General features: G+C 43.5%; 2 long non-coding RNA genes across 2 annotated transcripts; one reads left to right on the forward strand and one right to left on the reverse strand.

Moving 5' to 3' along the window:
• Positions 1-8,058: 8,058 nt before the first annotated feature.
• Positions 8,059-10,192, forward strand: LOC138657829 (uncharacterized). The gene is made up of 3 exons (XR_011317208.1): positions 8,059-8,098; positions 8,192-8,338; positions 9,995-10,192. It is a non-coding gene; the product is annotated as an uncharacterized lncRNA (long non-coding RNA).
• A 4,354-nt stretch (positions 10,193-14,546) lies between these two features.
• Positions 14,547-15,552, reverse strand: LOC138657830 (uncharacterized). The gene is made up of 3 exons (XR_011317209.1): positions 15,331-15,552; positions 15,091-15,242; positions 14,547-14,661 (listed from the first exon to the last, which is right to left on the reverse strand). It is a non-coding gene; the product is annotated as an uncharacterized lncRNA (long non-coding RNA).
• Between the last annotated feature and the right edge of the window lie 347 nt (positions 15,553-15,899).

The following is a 15,899-nucleotide window of genomic DNA, read 5'->3' on the forward strand; positions in this document are numbered from 1 at the left end:
TTAACAAATATTTAGTAGGTTACAGTAGAGTAGGAAGAAGAAGAAGACACAAAAGAGAATAGTAAAACCAAAAACACTCAGTTTGAAAAAATGTTGCAGTAATCCGCAAGTGCTAGTAAAAGATGTAAAAAACAGGGTATTTGGTTCATACGTTTTTTGCAAAAAATGTATACTAAGCTGCTCTACCAATCTTCACGGTATACCCTTATCAGAGCAGTCCTAACTAATGTATGCAATCCCTATCTGATGTATTTAAAAACCTGATCATCTGTATATAACCTGTGTGAACAGGGTTCAGAGAGGAAAAATCCATGTGTGCATACAGGGTAGAACAGCTTTTGTGCAGATAGCCCAAGAGGAGTGGTGGAACTCCCCAGTCTTGTAAACACAAGAGAACAATTATGGAAACAGGAACACATGGGCTACAGTAGAGTAGGGCACGGCCAAAAGTGTCTACCGTGTTCTGGTGGCGGCTTAAAAAATCTTTTGGCCAAAACAAAAGCTGCTGGCTATATGTGTGATCTGGTGATGGGAACTGTTAATGTGTGATAGGTGAGAAGTGGAGATTTTCCAAGAGATGGCGGTGGGACTGTGGACAGTTCGAGGGGTGGAGCCTGGAGGCGGGGCTGGGGTGGAGCCTGGGCGGAGTCTCAAGGGGGCCCCGAAAATTTTGCCAGTATGGGGCCCCGAAATTTCTAGTGGCAGCCCTGCATACAAGGTTCACACAGCCTGCCTATTTTGCACTTTGGAATTAACACAACTCTATATAACAAAAACTGCAGCAGTGTCCACTGACACTCTGAAAGCACTTTAAGGCCAAACAACAAAAACCACAGCCTTATACAAAATACAGCTTCATATAATGTACTGCCAATCCAAAATGACCAAAATAACAACACTGCACAGTGTCTATCCCAGCTCTGTATTACACACTACGCAAATACACAACCAATTAGGATACTGACAAATAATACAGCTAACAATTATCATCTTATAACTCTATTATTCAACTCTCATACGGACATAAATAGACAAAACACAAAACTCACTGGTGATGTGGATTCTTTGAACCATGTTCGCAGCCTTTTACCCAGAGGTATGGAGAGATCCAGATGAGAGATTGCAAGTGCAAAACAGGTTTGTAAGAATAACATTTCTCACCTTGCTGCAGCTGGAGTTTTGCATGTCCAATTTCTCAGCAGAAAACTCCCCCATACGGATTCCGAATAGGCTGGATACACGGCCCCGGTCGTGACCACGCTTACCACCCGTATAAGAGGGGACCACAGACTGGATCGGGGGCTATTAGGCATGATAACAAGGTAATAAATTTGAGTAGTCATGTTCTTACTACATCTGATCTATCCCTTTTGGGTAGGGGTCTATCTTTCTCTCCCACACCGGGTTTTGACACCTTCTCGGCGGTGAAGGACTTGCACATGTTTGCTAGGTCGTTGCTGTTCAAGAGACATTTCTATAATGATGAATTTTATAAACTTTTTCCAACAGAGGAGGAACAAGAAACAATAAGGACTCTGGAGAAATTGGCTGAGGAACATAACAATGAAGGAGGTAAGATCCCTCCATCCATCCGCCCGCGCTCGATGAGGTTCCCCCCTTTTCATACTTGTCCCAGTATCGATCTGTTTGTTCGGGTGGTCTCTGATGCATTTCTTGGTATTCCTAAATTTTCTTCCATCGATAATCTTACTAGGGAAGAAAGAACCCGATTACGTTATTTTAAGGAATTACCTGATGTGGAGCTGAAGCCGGCTGACAAGGGTGGCAACGTCGTTGTCTGGCCAAAGCAAATGTATGAGAGGGAGGCGTTTAAACAACTTAATAATAACACTTGTTATAAGAAATTGACTTATAACCCCCTCTCTGCATTTGCCTCTAAATTAGAAACCATCATTAAAAGGGCACTCGACAACGGGGTTGTCACCAGTGACCTGGCTTCAGCTCTTCTAGTTAAAGAACCTACGATTTCTACACTCTATCTTTTGCCAAAAATACACAAGAATGCTCGTGAGCCGCCCGGCAGGCCGATCGTATCTGGGCGGGGGAACTTCCTCGAGCACGTTAACGGATGGATCGATTACTATCTACAGCCACTAGTTTCCGTTTTGCCTTCCTTTCTCAAGGATACTGGGGATCTATTGCGCAAGGTCGATGGACTGTGTTTGGATAGTGATACTCTTTTAGCTTCAGTTGATGTTGAATCCCTCTACACTAATATTAGACACCATGACGGCCTGAGAGCCGTGGAATTTTTCTTAAGAACATCTACTCTTTCTTCATCTTTGAGGGATCTCATCCTGGAGCTATTGGAGTTCACTTTGACACACAATTTTTTTGTGTTTAAAGGTTCCTTCTACCTACAGATCCAGGGTACAGCCATGGGAGCGGCCTTTGCGCCCTCCTATGCTAATCTGTTCCTGGGTATGTGGGAGAGGGACCTTTTCCTGTCTGATAAACAGGGGTCGATGGATCGTGTCCTATTATGGACACGCTATATCGACGATATCTTCTTTATCTGGCAGGGCACCTCCGTCGACCTTGAGCGGTTTGTCTCCCTCTTGAACAGCAACGACCTCAACATACGTCTTACCCCGGTGTGGGATAGTGAGAGGGTTGACTTCTTAGATGTCACGATTCGTAGGGGTGCGGGAGGTTGTATTCAGACGGATATTTTCCGCAAACCTACCGCCACGAATACCCTCCTGCACGCCTCGTCGTGCCATCCTTCCCATATGATCAGGGCTATCCCAGTGGGCCAGTTCCTGCACCTACGGCGTATTTGCTCAGATGAGCATGATTTTGAGGTGAGAGCTAGAGAACTTACGTCACGTTTTGTGGCAAGGGGGTATAGCAGAAGAAATTTTAAGAAAGCATATCATCGAGCTAAACACTCTGACCGTGATAATCTTTTGTACAGGAACACTGGGGTGAGGTCTAATTCAAATAACCAGGCAAGATTTATTACATCTTACCATCCCCAACACAGGAGTATGCGGTTGGCAATGGAAAAGGCCTGGCCTATTTTGCAGGCTGACCCCATATTAAAGAAATTTCTACCTGCTCACCCCCTTATTACATTTCGTCGGCCTAGGAACCTAAGGGATCAACTTACTCGTAGCCACTATACTGGTCAGTCGGTGCCTACATTTCTCAGTGGGGCTGTCTCAAGGGGTGGATGTATACCATGTGGCAAATGCGTCGCCTGCCCAAACATCGAACGTTGCTCTTCTTTTTCGAACTCCGCTGGCACTAAAAACTTTGAAATCAGGAAACGCATATCATGCGTTTCCAGATATGTTATATAAAGTACTATGCCACTTGCCCTTGTGGCTTGATATACATCGGCCTAACAACAAGGCAATTGAAAGTTTGAGTAAGAGAGCACGTCCTGGGAATACAGGCGGCTGCTGAATGTATTGATACCACAATGCTAAAAACAATACCAAAGCATTTTAAGGAATTCCACTCCTGTGACTCAGCGCTACTGAGGGTTAGGGGTATTGACCTTTTGAATATTAACATCAGGGGAGGCTCTTTGTCCAAACGCCTTGCTCAAATGGAGACAAGGTGGATATGGACCTTACGTACGATCCACCCTGATGGGTTGAATGAGAATATTTCATTCGCCCCATTTTTGTGATCCGCACGACGTCTGCGCACCATTGAGGATGCTGGTACCTTCTGGTCTGGCTTATTTTTTAATTTTTATTTTTATTATTTTTTGTTATATATATTGTGTGGTTGTCGTGTCTTTGTTTTTACTTTTATCTATTTGTCTTTAGGGCTATTTCGGTCTATTCTGTAGCTTGCAATGTAATTTGCATACCATATTGGCTGAAGATATATGAAGATCATATTTTGGAATCGATATAAGTACTAACAGAAGAAGATATATGTGTGTATCCACCTGTATTTGAGAAGGATATATCTACGTATCAAGATGACAAGAAACATCACTTCATTTATATGTTGTGCTGTTTTTATGTATATGCGGCGTATTATTTAATACGGTGGTTTGGGGTATGTTATGGGTTTTCCCATGGCATGCTCCTTTATGAGGATTACATATTGAATATACCCAGATGTACGTAGTAGTGATTTTTGTATTATTGTGTGATATTTTGCATAATTTAGTATATTTATATTGTGTACCATTATAACTCTATAAGTATTACATGCTTAATTTGCATATCTTACTTTCTATATGGATGCATTTATACATATGATAGTCCTTCATTCTATATGATTCTTGCCAGTATCTCTTGTATATAATTGCGGCTGCTTGCCCTATTCAGTAATGGCCGAGATGGATCCTTTGTCTAGTGCGCATGCGCTGGTCAGCTATGCGCCGCTCTGCTTCCTTGTCTGTCTGACGCCGGATCACATGGGGCCCCAGGTGTTTCCGGTGTCGGCGGCCATTGCGGAGCTTGCGCGTGTGTATGGCGTCCTGTCACAGGTGTGCTGGATGGGTGAGCCCTTTTAATCACGGTTTAGTATTTAATGGGATCTTGTGCTGCCTACACTTACCCCCTGATGAAGGAGCTGGCGCTCTGAAACGCACGTAGGGGTCGGGTCCAGCCGCAGGTCCCGGCTGCTGTTTGCATACACCGGGTATGTACTGATTTACTGATACGTCCCATGCTATGGGCATTGTCCATATATATTTATAAGTAGCTTTGGGTCTTTCTACCATTATAGTTCCTGGTGGTGCATATGTGGCGGGCTGATTTGTAAGATCTGCATGGTCTGTACCCGGGTATGTGCTATGGCCATTTGTGCTGTGCGTCTATTCCCTTGTTTGCACTGTTATATTCTGTTTTCATGACTTTTATATTGTATTTAATAAATTCTATTTTATGGGAATTTTTTGGCTGATTGTTCTTTCTTTGGTTTGGTTATATATAGTTATCAGCTGGTCCCTAGTATATATGTCCTTTTGCATATTTAGGATCGCTTTTATATATATATTCACTACATGATCTTGTTGAGAGATATAATATGCTTGCCTCAATATTATTACTTGGTATAACCAGGAAGAGAGCAAACGCCGTATTTAGCGGGAACAGTGTCTAGGGCACCCTTGCACTTTTCTGAGCTCTGAAAAAATATAATAATGCTTACTGTGCAGCTTTAGCGTTAGTCTGACCTTGTCTTATCTGCAGTCTCCCCCTTGCCCACACCCATTATCTGGCCCAAGCTTGGGTCTCTGGCCGGGTATCCTCAGGGCTTCTTCCTTAGTCGACTGCAAACGAGTGCCTCCTTGGTCCATATCGATGGGGGCTGGTCCTTGACTGTTGACTGGCGTTATCTGGGTCTGGAGCCTTGACTGGTGTCATTTGGGTCTTTGGTGCTTGACCATCCTTGTCTTAGTCTGGACCTTGCTCGTACACACGGCTGTGGCCAAAATGTAATGGCTGCTAGAGCAGCCGCAGGACCAACTGTCACTTCCCTTTGTGCCAACTACCTCTTCTCAGCCTAGTCAGGCCTTTTATATTTAGTCACTGCAACAAAGGTGCCACCTGATCTGGTGTCATTCTCTAAACTATTCTGCTGGGGACCATGTACTTCTTTCTTGGTTCCTACTACAATTCTTTTTTACTTTCACTTTCAGTTTTGTCCAAAAGATGGCATTGTTCACTTAAAGTTCCACAGTCTCTCTTGTTCATCTCTCTACATTTCTCACTTGTTTAAGTGCACCAGTTCTTGGGCAAAAAGAGTCTTTGTGCCCCTTAATGTTCTTTAGAGTTTGGCCAGATGCACAGTTTTCATGCCCATTCCTGTGTCTCTTGCACTACAGTTTGAAATCATTCTGTGTGTATCTCATGGGTGGGATGCCAGCTTGGACACGCTGAGTTCTTTTAGGTCCCTCATGAATTTTCTTACCATGAGTACTGAGAACTTCAGGTACCTTATGTACTATGGGTCATGGTGACTTCCTCCACTAAGTCACCTGACTGCGCTTCACTATCAGACTGCAGGCATTGGGTCTCTCCAGCCCCACAGCCATCCTGTGCTACACTGTGTGATCAGTTTGCTGCAGGGCATTATGGAAAAGCTCTTGTGATCGGCAAATTTGTGGAACTGTGTATTTCAGGAAATTTGACTCAAATTCAGTATAGCACAAATCAATACTAGGAGGGCAATACTAATTGGAGGGCAACAAAATTAATAAAGGGGATGGGGGAACTACAATACCCAAAGAGATTAGCAAAATTAGGCTTATTTAGTCTAGAAAAAAAGACGACTGAGGGGCGATCTAATAACCATGTATAAGTATATAAGGGGACAAAACAAATATCTCTGAGGATCTGTTTATACCAAGGAAGGTGACAGTCACAAGGGGGCATTCTCTGCGTCTGGAGGAGAGAAGGTTTTTCCACCAACATAGAAGATGATTCTTTACTTTTAGGGCAGTGAGGGGTTCAGGAGAGGCCTGGATGTCTTCTGGGAATTTATTCTGACGGAATATAGGATGAACTGGATGGACAAATGTCTTTTTTCGGCCTTGCTGACTATGTTACTATGTTAATAAGCTCATCTCTAGTCATTACAGTTGGCCAAACAGTTATGTAGATGAACTATTTGTTTTTCAAAATCATGTGTCTAATAATCAAAAAAGGGTTATTCCTAAAAAAAAAAAAAAAGTTATCCATAGACTATGAATGGAGGGGAGGCCATGCATGCACACTTCCACTCAATAAAGGATGTAGCTGCAGAGCTATGTTCTTGAGGTTATAAAGCTCAGATCTCAGAATCGCTGGGGTCTCAGCAGTCGGACTCGGTAAGTTATCCACTATGCTATGTATAGGTGATAAATTGGATTTTGGGGGAATAATTCTTTAATAGGCAGCAGCTGGCTGCATTGGATTTTAGCCATGTCAAGGTTGTTCTATTTGGTCTTATTCTATAAATACCTTTTCATTTAGTGTTTTTCTTATAATTTGCCTTCAGCGAGATTTACTGATTTTATAAATTTAATTGAGCAATTCTTGAAATTGTTTAGAAAGAATAGCATGTATTACTTTCTAGTACTTTACAATGTCCAGGCTGAATGTGGGAAACCGTAGTATAGGATTTTTAAAGATATGTTCTTAGTATATGCTGTAAAAAGAATGTTTCTGACTTTGGGAAATAATTTGTAAATAGGTTAGATGATTAAAGAAGAAATTTCTTCTTTAAGATAAATAGTGGCACCAGTTTCCTCTTTTAGTTCCAGTCATTACACCGCAGAAGTGAACGCACATGATGCCATTGACATGCAAGGTATTATGAGCTCTCCCACTGTCTGTGGGTTTTGTTTCCATGGTCTGTAATGAAAACAACATCTCTGATATTTATGGCATATCCATCTGTATGACCAGCACCTATCTTGGAAGCAGGTCTCCATCTAACGCTGGTAATGGGGAAGGTGGCTGCCTAGATGACTAACCCGCATGTTGTGAATACACCACTTTAAGGCTATGTTCACACATTGCAGATTTTCCAGCTTTTTTTTCTGCACTAAATCCGCAGCTCTTGGCAGAAAACACAGGTGTGTTTTTGGTGCGTTTTTGGTGCGTTTTTGGTGCGTTTTTCAGTGCGGTTTTCAGTGCGTTTTTTTATGCAGATTGTCTGCGTTTTTGACCTAAATAAAGCTCTGGAAACTTGACAAACTTCAGTTACAAAAAAAAAAAATGATGTAATTTCCTTGTCCAACCCCTTCTTCTTTCATCCTCCATTTTGTGCAAACATGAGTGGAAGTAACCAAAACATGCCGCAGATACAGGTCCGCAGGCCACACCGGATACTTATGCTGGGGTTGCTGCTGCAAATCTTGAATATTCATAGACAGCAGGTAAGCTGAAGTGCATTTTTTTTTTTTAATGCTAAACATATTCTACAGCGCTTTACCGACATCTTTTTTTATTGATTTTTCTTATTTTTCACAGTGTTGTGTTGTAAAAAATATGTATTTTTTTTTATTTTAGAGGCAGCAGCAGGAGAGAAGACGGTTACGGAAAAGACTGTGGGTGCACCCGCTTGTCGCAGAACATACACAAAAAGGCCACTTTTATGTGCTTTACAATGATTTGCGGAAGTAAGTAGAAATTCATGAAAATACAAAGTAATGTTTTTCCACAAATGTTATGATATGTTATGTAACCATTTTTTTTTCTTTTTGCATTTTCAGATACCCGGAAAAGTTCGTTTCATTTTGCCGTCTGCCAATCCTGGCGTTCGACCGACTTCTGGCAATAGTTTCCCCCCATCTCACACTGCAAGACACTTTTATGAGGAAGGCCATCTCTGCTGAGGAAAGGCTGCTCATCACCTTGCGGTAAGTAAATCATTTTTGGGTTGAATGTTATTAGGGCTCTTTCACATGTCAGTGTGTCCGGTATGTGTGATGAAAGTTTTCACATGTCCCGGAGACACTGACAAACTAATAAAGGTACCATCACATTTAGCGACGCTGCAGCGATCTAGACAACGATCCCGATCGCTGCAGCGTCGCTGTGTGGTCGTTGGAGAGCTGTCACACAGACAGCTCTCCAGCGACCAACTATGCGAGGTCCCCTGGTAACCAGGGTAAACATCGGGTTACTAAGCGCAGGGCTGCGCTTAGTAACCCGATGTTTACCCTGGTTACCATTGTATAATTTAAAAAAAAAAATTAAAACATACTTACATTCCTGTCGCGTCCCGCAGCGTCAGCTTCCCTGCAGCAAGTGCGCTGGCCGGAAAGCAGAGCGGTGATGTCACCGCTGTGCTCTGCTTTACGGGCGGCCGGCGCTGACACTGGGGGACGCAGGGAAGCTGACGCTGAGGAACGTAAGTATGGTTTTTTTTTTTAATTATACAATGGTAAAATGGTCGCTGTCACGCATAAGGATTTTGTTAACGATATCGTTGCTACGTCACAAAAAGCAACGATATCGTTAATTATATCGTTATGTTTGACGGTACCCTAGACACAGTCATCTATGCACACGTCAGTGTGTTTATGTCTGCTGTATGACTGCGGGTAAAACATGCTGGCATGCCCTTTTTTCTCATTTGCATGTTCAACAACGTGTCCCGCACACGTGCACATGGAGAACACACATTGATGTCCTCTGTGTGACACGCATCGCACAGGTGAAGTGCTACAGGAAGCGCTGTTCTCTGGCGGCAGGTGATGAAGATGTTGTCATCATTCTTCCTTGCTCTGCAAGATTTCTGCGCCATCAGGGAAGAGTGGGATTTGTCTTCATCACCTGTCGCCCCTAACTGCGGTTACTGCATTGCTTTTATCCCTGCTAGCCATCCTTGTGGGAAGGATTCAGCACATGGGCCACACACACACAATGGACATGGATATCTCTGTTACTGCATGTTATGGTACCGGAAATATCATGTTTATAACACGCCAGGAAACTGTAAACATTTTTGTGTGCTACCAGATGTGCCCACTGTATTTTATGCCTTATCTACAGAATTCTATAATTAGGGCCCTGGGTCAGTGGAGATACAGTACATCATACCCGTGTGTGTGTTTTGTAATGTTATCTCATCTTGCTGTGTCCAGTTCGTGCGCCTCCCTTCTTGCGATACCACTCTTCTGCGCAGACGTACTTTCTGGTCCTGATGAGGATAGAGCAAAGTGCGCAGATGTGCATGCGCTGGGCCTCTCTCCTTTTCTTGCCTTTGCTCACTGCAGGACTTACTTCTTCCCTCAACAGGCCGGATTAGTGCATTGAAGCAAGCAGGAGGGCGGCGTCGTTGGCTAAACATTGGAGTGGCTGGACACGGACCTGCAAGTCACTTCTGATGTGACTGGTGGTTTATTTATTGATACCCTTTGTGTTGTGCCGTGTTACTAAGGGCAGCATTATAGAATACTTTAGATAAAACATGAAAGGGGCTGGACACATATTATAGCACCCATAACTGCTGACATATTTTATTGTATTTTTGTGTGACATTTCTAATATTCATTTTTGTTTCTTTGCAGATTTTTGGCCACAGGAGAGAGCTATACATCCCTGCACCTCCAATTTAGGGTTGGTAAATCCACCATCTCTAACATTGTGAGGTGCACATGTACCGTCATCTGGCAGAAGTTGCAGCCTATAGTGATGCCTTCCCCAACCGAGGAGACTTGGCTGCAGGTTGCAGCAGGCTTTCAGTCTGTGGCCAATTTCCCAAACTGCATAGGTGCAGCCGATGGTAAATATGTAAGGGTTCAGCAGCCCCCACGATCAGGATCATGCTTCTTTAATTATAAGAAGTATTTTTCAGTGGTCCTGATGGTGGTGGCTGATGCACATTACAAATTTGTTGCCATTGACGTTGGTGCCTATGGTAGTACTGGGGATTCTCGGGTGTTGCGAACGTCACAGATTGGGATGCAAATTCTTCAAGATGGCGGAACGCTCCCAGCCCCAAGACCTTTGCCGGGTTCCACACATCCAGTACCCTTTGTGATGGTATCGGATGAGGCGTTTCCCTTAACGACAACCCTGCTGCGCCCATACCCACGAAGGGGACTGAATGCCCGGCGAAGGATTTTTAATTATCGGCTGAGTCGTGCACGCAGATATGTGGAATGCACCTTTGGGATCATGACTAGTCAGTGGAGGATCTTTCACACACACATCCAGTTGGACACAGACACCGTTGACACTGTGATTAAGGCTTGCTGTGTACTCCACAACTATGCTCGTGAGTACAACACTGACGTAGATGTGGAGTACCAGCAGCCAGTATTTAATCCAGTGGTCAACGTGGGTCTGGGAAGGCCGTCCAACTCGGGTGTGCGTGTGAGAGAATCCTTCACTGACTACTTCATGAGTCCAGAAGGTGCCGTGCACTGGCAATACTACTGTGCTGGTGTTGGGCAGCCTGAGCAGCAGAGAAGGATGGAAGAACATTGACTGACCAAGATGGGAAGATCTATACCAAAAGATAGAAGATGTCAAGATCCCTATTAATCAAATTCAACATCGATATTCAATTTTGTTTATTGTATTTTTTTGGGGAACAAAATAATTTGTAATTTTTATTTATGGTTAATAAAAAAAATTCTTACTTTAATTTGGTTATTTTTTGATCGAATAAGTATTGTATATATAAAATTTTTAACTAATGATTCTTCTCCATCCCATTGTCCAGTGCCCATACAGCCATCACACTATGTCCATCCCATAGTCCAGCGCCCATATAGCCATGACACCGTACAACATAGAGGCCCTGTCCGCTAAGTACGTAAAGTATATAAAAATCAGAGATGACATTTGATCAACAGTAATTTATTTAACAAGCAACTAAATTTTTACAAACAGTTGTAAGTTTTTTTTCAATTTGAAAAACTGAATTTGGCCGCAACTTGCCCATTTGAAAATATAACTTTTTCACAAACAAGAAAAGCAATGGTGTGCAAAAATCACACCATACATATACCCTCTGGCTCAAGAACAGAATCAGCTGTGGAGGATATCCACTAATAAAACATAACTTTTAATATTAAATGCTAAAAAATGCACATCCAACAGGACACAAACAATAACAAGACATATAAAGTGCTCAGGTGAACCAGTGCTCAATAAAAAATGGTTAGATCTCACCCAAGCTGCCGGACACTGTATACTTCCGTACGACACGGTAAAGATCCGATTAGATGAGAAGAGGCAGGGCTAAAATAATATATCTACCCTGTAGCCCCTATGTAACTCCTGTCCTAACAAGGACAGGCCCCAAATAGACCTCGCTCTAAGGGACCAGCCCACCCAGTGTGTATAAAGGCAAAGTCCCAAAAGCCTCTAGAGATGTAGTATCTTCCTCCCTACGCGTTTCAACTCCGGTCACGGAGAATCATCAGGGGAGTCATATTGAAGGAAGTGCCAACGGGCACAGAGATGTAAGTCCGTTTAAAGTGTGGGGCCTGCAGTGGCTAGGCATCCCACGCTGGAAGCGACCGTCTGTGTCCACAGTCTCTGGTAGAGTGTAACCCATCTCAGTATAGCCTCTCTATATACCCAAAGCCCCTCCCCCTAATTAATGATGTGTAAAGATTTGAAGAAAACCCGGAGCGAACCAAAATACCTAATGACCCGTGTGTCATAGATGTAGAAACACACTGTATGTTACAGACATATACATATCGCACCGGGACATTCATAGGGGGTATAATTAGCACCCATATGTCCCCAAAATTATGAATAAAGCATCATCATAAATAGCCACACGTAACCGCATGGTTATAAAATTGTGAATAGTACCACATGGTAGGCACATATATCAAAGGTATAGACGCTACCTCATGTGCGCAATGCACTTATCCGGTGTCCACAAATGAGGCATGATTAGTATCGATCTAAGCCCACTAAGATATACAGCCATGTGACATCCGCACTCACCATATATGTCTACACGGGTACCCAATTATAAACAGTAGCGCGTGGTAGCCGCGAACATTGGAAGTTGCGGCGCCAACTTGTGTGCGTCACAACCTGTCCGGTGCCCGCATGCTGTCAGGGTGAGTGCGTTTCAGAAGTGGAACGCAAGCCAACTCCCTCAGCATAGCAGGCGCTAACACCGGAAGTTGCGACGCCATCTTGCATGCGTCACATCCTGTCCCGCATAGGTTCGTTTCAGAAGTGGAACGCAAGCCAACTACTCCGGCATAGTAAGTGCTAAAGCTGGAAGTAGCGACGCCATCTTATACGCGTCACATCCTGTCCCACATAAGTACACTTCAAAAGTGGAACGCAAGCCAACTCCTCCAGCGTAGTAGGTGCTAAAAACAGAAGTTGCGACGTCATCTTGTACACGTAACATCCCGTCCCGTACCCACATGTTGTCATGGTGAATGCGTTTCAAAAATGAAACGCAAGCCGTATTCCTCGTAAATAATGATGAGGCACCGGCCCTCGTAAGTTTAAGAAGGGGGGGCGTTCCAGAATATGTCACAATACCCGAGTAGGCTCATGATATCCACATATAAACCTTTGTCAGGTACCCATATCTATATATATAGAGTACACACATAATTAAGAAACCCAAACAAGGGGGAGGGTTAGAGACTAACGTCAAAGGGTAAAGATGGTATACCATATAACATTTCATGTGAAGTGTGAATAAAATTGGATGCACAAAGACAAATGAAAAAAGAACAAAAGCTCATACTAGATATAGCAGTGTCAGTACCTAAAGTTAGAATGACACCCACTGTATAGTTATCTAGATGGCTACATAAAACATAGCTGTGGCTAGTTTCCAATCGGATCCAAATGGATCATAACATATCTTGCTTTCTATTTGGGGCCTGTCCTTGTTAGGACAGGAGTTACATAGGGGCTACAGGGTAGATATATTATTTTAGCCCTGCCTCTTCTCATCTAATCGGATCTTTACCGTGTCGTACGGAAGTATACAGTGTCCGGCAGCTTGGGTGAGATCTAACCATTTTTTATTGAGCACTGGTTCACCTGAGCACTTTATATGTATTGTTATTGTTTGTGTCCTGTTGGATGTGCATTTTTTAGCATTTAATATTAAAAGTTATGTTTTATTAGTGGATATCCTCCACAGCTGATTCTCTTTTTCACAAACAATTGCATCTTAATGCAAGTAAGTGTATTCCTGGGAATACCCATAGGAGCTACTTGAGTCAGTGATGAAATTTTGACTTGCAGATGTTCCCAGTCTTGTCTTTCCTCCTCCCGAAAAATTCAGTGCCGGTTGGGTGTAGGAAGACGCTCTATAACCATGTATAAGTATATAAGGGGACAATACAAATATCTCGCTGAGGATCTGTTTATACCAAGGAAGGTGACGGGCACAAGGGGGCATTCTTTGCGTCTGGAGGAGAGAAGGTTTTTCCACCAACATAGAAGAGGATTCTTTACTGTTAGGGCAGTGAGAATCTGGAATTGCTCGCCTGAGGAGGTGGTGATGGCGAACTCAGTCGAGGGGTTCAAGAGAGGCCTGGATGTCTTCCTGGAGCAGAACAATATTGTATCATACAATTAGGTTCTGTAGAAGGACGTAGATCTGGGGATTTATTATGATGGAATATAGGCTGAACTTGATGGACAAATGTCTTTTTTCGGCCTTACTAACTATGTTACTATGTTACTATGTTAGAGTGCGGTTCACTGGGTTTCGGTCGTGGGCGAAAGAGTCCGAAAACCCCCGTCAATACATCCTCATATGACTGAATTGGAGAAGGGTCCTCCAGAGCGGTGAGGAATGTTTGGCACAGAGACATGAAGAGAGACTGCCTATCCGGTGGCAGTGAGCGTGCCTTTTGGGCAATGGTCAACGCAAAAAAATCACACTGGTCCTCACTTGAGGATTGTTTTCGTAAATCGAGTGTGTCACTTGCGATCTTCTCAGTTTTATCCTCATTCTTTTTTTTTTTTTTTTATGGACTCTCCTGCCACCGGATAGGGAGCTCTCTTCTCTGTTACCACGGCTTCTGCCGTACCAGATGATCCAACAGCTGCTGCAGTTGCTGTGCCTGCAGCAGCTGCTGGACATGCGGCACCAGCAGAAGCTGTGGTAAGAGATGGAGAAATTGTCCCTCCCGCTCCCAAGGAAGTGCCTGCTCCATCAGTGCCTGCTCCATCTTCGGAGTGGTCATCCACAGGAGGCGGGGTGGAAAGGTTTCCCTCAGTCCTGTGTGAGAAAAGAAAAAAAATTATTAATCATGACCGCTGCGGAGGAGCAACATTTTAGGAACAGCATAAAGGCCGCTTACTCCAAAACGCTGTTCATTTTTTTGCATGTGTGCTGATAATGCATGTTTTGATTTAACACATGCGTTATCACCACATGCTATCCAAACAATGTGCTAGTTATCTTGCGCAGTCAAAGTGCCAACACAAGATAAATAGACACGGTGTAGTGCCATACCTCTCACAACTCCATCTTTGGAATCATAGCGCAGACAGGATTTTGGAAAATGCTCTCTTCACTATGGTATAACATCTGGATGCTGTGTATTGAACGCAGAGGCAGGACACAGCGTTCAATACGCAGTCAACTGTGCTACACCACATGGCAACATTGATGAGGCTACATATATATTAGTGGTTTATAACCTACCTCCGCAAAGTCCGGCTTGTGAGCAGGAACTGCAGCTCATCGTAAAAAGGAAAGGTTATTCGACTTGGTGAAGATCCACTCCGGTCACATGTATTTATGAATTTGTTGAACCGGTCCCGAACTGATCTCCATCTCTGCTTGACATTTTTTTTCTAAGAAAAAAAAAATATATATATATATACAGTATATTGTTAAAGTAAATTTATCATAAACTCTAATAATCAGTAACAATATAATTACCAACTTCCAATTGGTTTGCAATGGACAGGGAATCCCACTCCGGATAGAGGTCCCTCACAATCTTGGTCCAGCAATGGTCTCGGAAATATTTGTCCTTGTAGGACACATCAGCGACATCCCATATACAAGGTATATCGCGAACCTACAATGAATAGAATAGTGTTATTACATACTATATCCAAATGATAAGTAATCTAAAAGGGAACCTGTCACCCCCAAAATGGGAACTGTAGATAAGCCCTCGATGTTTCCTCAAAGATGATCAAAAGAGGTTAGATTATACTGACACAGGGGCGGTAACGGACCGATGGGCGTTGCTGTCCGGTCCAGCGTCTCCCATCTTGTTGTGATGACGTCCTCTTGTATTCACACTGCGGCTCCAGCGCAGGCGTACTTTGTCTGCCCTGTTGAGTGCAGTACGTTGCATTACTGCAGTACGTTGCTGTGCCCTCACCAGGGAGATAAGCCGCAGTGTGAATACATGAGGACGTCATCATAACAAGATGGGAGGGGCTGTACCAGACCGCCACGCTCATTGGACCGGTACCGACCCTGGGTGAGTATAATCT

This window comes from Ranitomeya imitator, chromosome 1 (genome assembly GCF_032444005.1).
Source record: "Ranitomeya imitator isolate aRanImi1 chromosome 1, aRanImi1.pri, whole genome shotgun sequence".
Taxonomy (NCBI): Eukaryota; Metazoa; Chordata; class Amphibia; order Anura; family Dendrobatidae; genus Ranitomeya; species Ranitomeya imitator.